Raw genomic sequence first — 8,976 nt, 5'->3', positions numbered from 1 at the left:
AGCCTAGGTCATTTAGGAGCATAGGCTCACTGGCCTCTAAAAGAATATTAGCAGGGATCAAAGCAATTGCACAGGGGCCGGGAAGGTGGCGCTAGAGGTAAGGTGTCTGCCTTACAAGTGCTAGCCAAGGAACGGACCGCGGTTCGATCCCCCGGCGTCCCATATGGTCCCCCCAAGCCAGGGGCGATTTCTGAGCACATAGCCAGGAGTAATCCCTGAGCGTCAAACGGGTGTGGCCCAAAAACCAAAAAAACAAAAAACAAAGCAATTGCACAACAAATAGGGTATTTAGCTTGCATACAGCCAACCCAGAGTTCCCATATAGCATCCCATGGCATCCCATATGGTATCCCCAGCACAACGAGGTATGACTCCTGAATGCAGAGCCAGTAACCCCTAAGTACCACCATGTATATACCCACAAAAGAAAAAAAAATAATATTAGCTTGTCTGGCTAAGTCCCATTAGAAGGGATGATTTTTAGAGCCCCCCAATAGAAATCATTTGTCATGTTAATTTATTATAATATTAATTCATAAAATTAGTCTTGTGATTTTTTTGTATTTAATGTATAAACATACAATGAAGTTCATTGTATAAAAATGATAAATATGAGTCAGCAATAGAACAGGGAGCCTGCCTTGTATGACTATCCCCACACAACATAGGGTTCCCTGAGCACCACTGGGAATGATCCCTGAGCATAGAACCTGGTATAAGTCCTGAGCACTGCCAGGTGTGGCGCAAAAACAAGTAAAATGTTAAAAAGTGCAATTCATTCCTATTTTATCTTTACAGTTTTAATATTTATAAATTTAAGTGACATATTAAATGGCTTACATGGAGACATTCAGAAATTTTTTTCCTTTACAAATGAATAGCAAGACTAAAGCTTGAGAAATAGAGGTCTGGGCTTTTTCATTTAGTACTTTACCAATCAGTATGTCAGAGATTTCCTGTTGAAATAGGAAAGACAAATATATTCCAGATTTCTGTGTAAAAAAAAAAAAAAATATATATATATATATATATATATATATATATACATGAGACTGGAGAGATAGCACAGCAGTGGAGCATTTGCTTTACATGCAGCCAACCTGGGAGGAACCCGGTTTGATTCCAGGCATCCTATATGGTCCCTGAGCCTGCCAGGGGAAATTTCTGAGCACAGAGCCAGGAGTGACCCCTGAGCACCACTGGGTGTGGCCCAACAACTAACCAATCAATCAATAGTTTAAAAAAAAAAAAAGTCTACAGAACTGATCAAGTAAACAAGAGCAGAGAGAAACATATTAAATCAATTCCACAAATACTATATCTAGATATTAGATCTAGCTTAAGTAAGTTGTGATATGGTAATAGAAATTAGCAGCATATATATGCTAAGCCTTTCTGTAAAAAAAAAAAAAAAAACTCAAATGTGCTTTGCTTACCCAAGCACAATGAATTGGACACCTAAGGAATAGCTATGATTAAATATGAAATCACAGGCTGAGAAAATAGGTCCCAAGAAAATTGCCTGGTTTGAGAGTCATCCATTCTGTTGAATTCCTACCTCTGTCTCTGACTCATGGTGACCTTTCACCCCTTCAACCTCAATAAAATGCAGCTAATCACCCTGGAGCCCTCTCTGGTTGCTGGGATAATGTGAGAATGAGACAAGCAATAAACAAAGAGATGCTAATAAATCCCTCAGTAAAGAATGTGAATGAACAGACTTCAGCAGAAAGAAACTATTTCAAAAGTTGGGCCAACTGTCCACAGATGACAGGATAAAGGCGCTATGGAACAGTATGCAGCTGTTGAAAAAGATAAAGTCAGCCATGCATTTGAGACAGCATGGATGGATATCACAGTGATTATACCAGCAAAGTCAGTCAGAAAACAAAAGATACTATCAGAGGGCTTCTTTCATATGTAGAATAAAAACAAAGCAAATGAGGCCCAGAAAGATAGCACAGCGACATTTGCCTTGCAAGCAGCCGATCCAGGACAAAGGTGGTTGGTTCGAATCCCGGTGTCCCATATGGTCCCCGGTGCCTGCCAGGAGCTATTTCTGAGCAGACAGCCAGGAGTAAGCCCTGAGCACCGCTGGATGTGACCCAAAAACAAAAACAAAGACAAACAAACAAAAAAAAAGCAAATGAACCAACAATAGCAAAAGTCGTTTTTAGAAGCTGTGAGAAGATAGGATGTTTCCCAGAGAGGGAGAAAAGGAAAAGAAAATGGTAACAACCAGATCATGAGAAAGGCCCTGGGACTTTAAAGGTGGGTGCTGGGAGGCTATACTATAGAGCAGGGGTCCCCAAATTACAGCCCATGGGCCATCTGTAGCCCATTGAGGACAGTTAACTGGCCCACCGGATGTTTTAGCTGACGTTGCCTGTCCTGCTTAGCAGCCAAATTGCCCCAGGCCTGCAGTGCGCATGTGTGGGATATGCACTGCACTCTTAGACTCCCCTCCTCTTTGTCACTTGACTCCTTAGTCTTGGACAGGGATCCTCAAACTATGGCCACCAAAAACAGGCTGAAATACTGAAACACCACTGAAATATTGGTAAGTTTGTTGATTGAACTTTGCTTATTCTTCATTTTAAATATTTTATTGTTCCCATTTTGGTTTTTTTACTTTAAAAGAAGGTATGTGGGGCCAGAGAGATAGCATAGCATTAAGGCATTTGCTTTGCAAGCAGCCGATCCAGGATGGCCGTGGTTCGAATCCCGACATCCCACATGGTTCCCCATGCCTGCCAGGAGCAATTTCTGAGCACTGAGCCAGGAGTAACTCTGAGCGCCCCTGGATGTGACCACCCCCCCCCAAAAAAAAGATATGTGAATAGAAATTTGTTCATAGGTTTTTTAAAGATATAATCCAACCGTCCAATGGTCTGAGGGACAGTGAACTGGCCTCCTGTTTATAAAGTTTGAAGCCCTGCTATCAAGCTATGAAACTGTACTCTGAAATGTATATAGTATTAGAGCTAAGCAGCAAAGCAATACAATTTCTTTCTTCTTCTTTCTCTCTTTCTTTCTTTCTTTCTTTCTTTTTTCTTTTTCTTTTTCTTTCTTTTTTTTTTTTTTTTAGTTTTTGGGTCACATTCGGAGGCGCTCAGGGGTTACTCCTGGCTCTGTGCTCAGAAATCATTCTTAGGTGGGGGACCATATGGAATGTCAGGAATCGAATCCAGGTCCATCCTGGCTTGGCTGCGTGACAAATGCCCTACCACTGTGCTATCTTTCTGGCCTGGAACAGATGCTATTTATTTGGTAGGGATGGTGGTTTTATTTTGGAGCCACACCCAGCAGCGCTCAAGAATCACTCCTGGTAGGGCTCAGGGGGCCATTTGGGGGTTTCAGGAATTGAAGCCAGATCAGCCTTGTACAAGGCAAGTGGCCTACCTCCAGTCCCTGGAACAGGTCCAGGCAGGAAGTCCAGGTTCAATCCACAGCAAGTCACAGTCACTTGAGCACCATAAGGACTAACCCCCAAGTATTACTGGAGGTTGTCCCAAAGTAAAAACAAAACAAAACAAAACAAGACTTCATCTGGAAGAATAATATCCACATCTACAAACAAGCATCTATTCAAAGGGAGTCTACCAAGAGCCTAAGGAGATCCAGAAAAAGCAAGTGACTATGACAACTGTTTATAAATTAGCAATTCTGTCACTCTTAATGTATGTTTTTGACCAGAGTAAAGTAATTCCTCTTTTCCTGAATTCCTAGAAATCAATTGAGCACTTAAATTCAGGACTGTGGCACTAAAAGGTGGCACATTCTACTCTCTACAGTCCCTCTCATCTCTTTGTGTCCCACACACACCACAAGGCTCCAGTGACCAGAGAATATAAGAGGCAACAGGGAGATTGACACTGGAGACTGGGAGTAGTCAGCAAGAGACAGTTTGACTTTCTTAGCATGAAGTACTAAATTCTGACTCCCACATAGAGTTCGCTCATCCAGAAAATGAAGGGAGGACAGGATCAAACTTGCCCAAACCAAGCATGAGGACACGGAGAGGCGAGGACATAGAGAGGCACCGACAAAGGAGATAAGAGCCATGCATGAGCTCTTGCCTGGGCGGGTTACTCCATCTTGACAAAGCTTCAAAGGAATCACTGTACTCTCCCACCTCAGGCCTCAAGAATACTCAGCTTGCCTCCATCTCAAAATTCATGGAGCTTTACAAACAAATGCTCTTTCAATTACTGATCAGCTTTGTAGCACCTTCAGTGTCACCCAGAACAGGGGAATATAAGACAGAGACTAGTAAGCAGAAGGTTCTCTGGGGGGAAGCCCAGAAATGTCAGTCCATTGATGAGGTCAATAAGAAAGTGATGGGAGGCTCATCTTGAGCAGAAGTGCTGAGACACGTAAAGGCATTTCTTTCCCTCCCTCTCTCCCTTCCTCCCTCTCTCCCTCCCTTTCTCCCTCTTTTCCTTCCTTCTTCCCTTCCTTCCTTCCTCCCTTCCTTCCTCCCTCCCTTCTTTCTTCCCTCCCTTCCTCCTTTCCTTTCTTCCTTCCTTCCCTCCTTTTCTTCTCTCCCTCCTTTCCTACCTTCCTTTCCTCCCTCACTCCCTCCCTCCCTTCCCTCCCTCCCTTCCCTCCCTCCTTCCCTCCCTTCCTTCCCTCCCTCTCTTCCTTCCCTCCCTCCCTCCCTCTCTTCCTTCCCTCCCTCCCTTCCCTCCCTCCCTTCCTTCCCTCCCTCCCTCCCTTCCCTCCCTCCCTCTCTTCCTTCCCTCCCTCCCTTCCCTCACTCCCTCCCTCCCTTCCTTCCCTCCCTCCCTTCCTTCCCTCCCTCCCTCTCTTCCTTCCCTCCCTTCCTTCCCTCCCTCCTTCCCTTCCTTCCCTCCCTCCCTTCCCTCCCTCCCTCCCTCCCTCCCTTCCTTCCCTCCCTCCCTCTCTTCCTTCCCTCCCTCCCTTCCCTCCCTCCCTCCCTTCCTTCCCTCCCTCCCTCTCTTCCTTCCCTCCCTCCCTTCCCTCCCTCCCTCCCTTCCTTCCCTCCCTCCCTCTCTTCCTTCCGTCCCTCCCTCTCTTCCTTCCCTCCCTCCCTTCCCTTCCTACCTCCCTCCCTTCCCTTCCTACCTCCCTCCCTTCCTTCCCTTCCTCCCTCCCTCCCTTCCCTCCCTCCCTTCCTTCCCTCCCTTCTTTCCCTTCCTACCTCCCTTCTTTCCCTCCCTCCCTTCCTCCCTTTCTTCCCTCCCTCCCTTCCTTTCCTTCCTACCTCCCTTCTTTCCCTCCCTCCCTCCCTCCCTTCCTTCTTTCCTTCCCTCCCTCCCTTCCTCCCCTTCCTACCTCCCTCCCTTCCTACCTCCCTCCCTTCCTCCCTTCCTCCCTTCCTTCCCTTCCTCCCTTCCTTCCTCCCTCCCTCCTTTCCTTCCTTCCTCCCTCCCTCCTTTCCTTCCTTCCTTCCTTCCTTCCTTCCTTCCTTCCTTCCTTCCTTCCTTCCTTCCTCCTTCCTTCCTGTTTTGGAGCCATACCCAGTAGTGCTCAGGGCTTACTCCTACTCTAAGCTCAGAAATCATTCCTGGGGAAATCTGGGGACCATATGGCATGCTAGGAATTGAACCCAGGTTAACCATGTGCAAGACAAGTGCCCTATCTGCTATACTATCTCTCCAGCTCCATTTCCCCCACTTTCTTCATTGAACAAATTGACTTTAGTGAACTGGTGCATTTACTTCATTCATTTTCCATTCACCACAGCATTCATGTTTGCCCTGAGCATAGCCATGTGTGACCCCCAAATCACACACCCACAAAAGGAGCCCTCAAATATTAGTCATTCTACTGAGAAAGGAGAAGGAAGCCTTTATATAAAGAAGTCTTTGTATAAGGAAAATATTATTATTAATTTCCCTTTGTCCATCAAGACAGAAGACCAACCAATGTAAAGGGAAGAAAGAAGCCCATGGTTTACAGATCTGTAAATCAGAAGCCCTAGATCAAAGCTTTTTATAATGTTTTCTTCTTGGTAAAATGGGAGTAAATCACACCTCACTCCTCTCCTGGGCCTGCTGTGAGACATAAGAGCCTATCATGTAAACTATTCTGTAAGTAGAAAGGAAAGCACAAGTGTTAAAAAATCAAGTTACTTATTACCAAGCATTCATTGAATTGGGTGCTCAAGCCAAACACACAAAAAGGTGAACAGGCCCCCAATTCCCTACAGACTGCTGTCAGTACTTCCTCTGACCACAAAGGGTAGATTCAAGCTTCAACAAACCTGAAGATCAAACAGGCCTGGTAACCTTTCTTTCAGGCCTTTGAATTCTATTACAGACTCTAGTGTTCTTGAGATAGAACCCCTGGTCAATCTTGCCAGATGCTAAGTGCAGACCAACAAAACCCTTTGTTAAAGTGTGAAGCAAAAAAGCAAGGTCCACAGTGTTATGAAATTTGTGGTATGTAATTTAAGCTGAAAACTTTGGGAAGCAATAAGATTGCAATATTAAACTAGCTTAAGCTTTCAAAAATAAAAAATATTGGAACAGGCAATATTAAAATATTTTAAGTTAAAAAAAATAACCAAAATGGTATATGAGAATGGCAAGCACACAAGTAGGTGTATAAAAACAGTTTCTGGGGTCACTTGGTTAATCATGTTGATAGACTATGGGAATGTAAGTGGGTAGAGGCATCTGGGGAACAGGGATTATTTTCAATGCATAGCGTATGCATTTATTCTTGTTTTTTTTTTGTTGTTGTTGTTATTTACTGAACTCCAGATTTACTTACATTTCACCCATTTTTCAACTGTCTTTTTGTTTATTTCAGGACCCAATCTAGAAAAAATTACAATGCATTTGGCTTTTTGAATTAGTAACCATGATAATGATTACTTACTTAAACCAACAAACCCATGTGGCTCTTGGCTACTATGCTGCGGACTGGACTCTGCCTCCCCACGGCTGGTCTGTCCAGTGACATCCACAGATGTAAATAAACAATCTTTTCCTGTTTGCTAATCCCCTTGCTAGCCTTGCTATGACCGTAGAGTTCAGCATTTTTCTCCTCTTGTTAACCCTCAGCACCATGTCCAGTATTAGCCCAAGCAACATAACTAATAAGTTTGTAGTTTCTGGGAACATAGTCCCCAGGGTCCAATATATAGGGGTTTTATTTATAAAAGCTGTAACTGATTACTTACATATTCCTGGTCCTTTGAAAGCCTTTCCCTTTAGTGTCCCCTGACAATGTTATTCTCTCCCACTTCCCTTCTGATCTGTCCATAACTGTTAAGAGAAAGGTCAAGGGGATTAGAAAGGACCAGTGCCAAGACCCCTTTGGACATACCACTCAGATCTCAGCAGAACTCCAGCTGGGACTGTAATCAGAAGATGGAATTTTCACTAACTTCTAGGACTTCAGGAAATCAACTCCCTTTCAGATCTGACTGCATGATTAAAATTACCTTCAGGCCCAGAGTGTTCTAGAAACCCCCTACAAAGACTTAAAGTATTTTCTTCACACTCTGTCTCACTAGGACAAAGTCCAGACTAAGTGATTAGAATTAGATTAAGAAGTTGGTGATGGGCCAGAGAGATAGAACAGAGGTAGGTCGTTTGCCTTGCACACAGCTGACCCAGGACGAACCTGAGTTCGAATCCCTGCATCCCATATGGTCGGTCCCCTGTGCCTGCCAAGAGTAATTTCTGAATGCAGAACCAGGAGGAACCCCTGAGTGCCGCTGGGTGTGCCCCTCAAAAAGAAGTTGGTGAAAAATGTATAACAACTTTGATTAGATACTGTGCTTCCTACTCTGATCTCTATATAAGGCAGTGCTTCTCAAATAGTGGGATGTGCCCCCCTAGGTGGGGTGCGAGGCTCCGTATAAAGGGGGGCGCGTTTGACCTCACCAAACACTGTCATAACAAGCTAAGCCCCATGTTTATGTCTCTGTATGTCTCTGGAGCTGAGAGTTGCTGTGTCCTGCTTCAAACTCCGCTTCGAAAAGCTATACATTGCAAAACGTGCTCATTGTAGCCATTAATCCAGACATCACCTCTGATTAAAAAATCAGCTCAAATTATTTTATATAGTTTTGTTTTGCAGGTTAAAGTTTATTTTTTAATAAAGATACCAATTACAGATGCACGGGGGGGGGCGTGAAAAATGTTTTCTTCTTCCTAGGGGGGCATGACAGAAAATAATTGAGAAGCACTGATGTAAGGAGAGGTTAAGGGACTGGGATCAGGGTTCATTAGTAAAGCACATATCTTGCAGGTGTGAGGTGCTGAATTTGATCCCCTGCATTACATTAAAAACAGAAGGAGGTGAAGAGTTGTGGTGTTAAAAAAGTCATGAAAGAGGGGTCTAAGGCCATTGAAGAGAGTCTGGAGTCTGACTGCTCAGGATTGAATGCCATATGTGCAGCTTTCCACCTGGAGATCTTTGGTAAGACATTTACTGTCTCTGAGCATAAGTTTCCTCATGTTTAAAGAGAAGGTGGTGGAGGCTGGAGTGGTGGTGCTAGAGATAAGGCATCTGCCTTGCAAGCACTAGCCTAGGACGGATGGAGGTTCAATCCCCTGATGTCCCATATGGTCCTCCCCTAGCCAGGGGCATTTCTGAGCAAATAGCCAGCAGTAACTCCTGAGTGTCAATGGTGTGGCCCCAAAACAATAAATAAATAAATAAATAAAGAGAAGGTGGTGATAGTTACTGGTTTCATGTCAATGTTGTAAGGACTGTGTGAGAGAGAAGGAATTTGAAACATTCCTAACATACAGTAAATGCTTAATTAATGCTTGCTAATATTCATATTATTTCTTTATAGGGTGGATCTAATGATCCAGAGGGCATTTAAAAAAACAAACTAAGGGGGCCGGTGAGGTAGCGCTAGAGGTAAGGTGTCTGCCTTGCAAGTGCTAGCCAAGGAAGGACCACGGTTGGATCCCCCGGCGTCCCATATGGTCCCCCCAAGCCAGGGGCAATTTCTGAGCGCTTAGCCAAGAGTAACCACTGAGCATC

The sequence above is a fragment of the Suncus etruscus genome, chromosome 8 (genome assembly GCF_024139225.1).
Source record: "Suncus etruscus isolate mSunEtr1 chromosome 8, mSunEtr1.pri.cur, whole genome shotgun sequence".
NCBI classification, from domain to species: Eukaryota; Metazoa; Chordata; class Mammalia; order Eulipotyphla; family Soricidae; genus Suncus; species Suncus etruscus.
The sequence above is the reverse complement of the archived record's forward strand: the minus strand, read 5'-3'. Positions refer to the sequence as shown.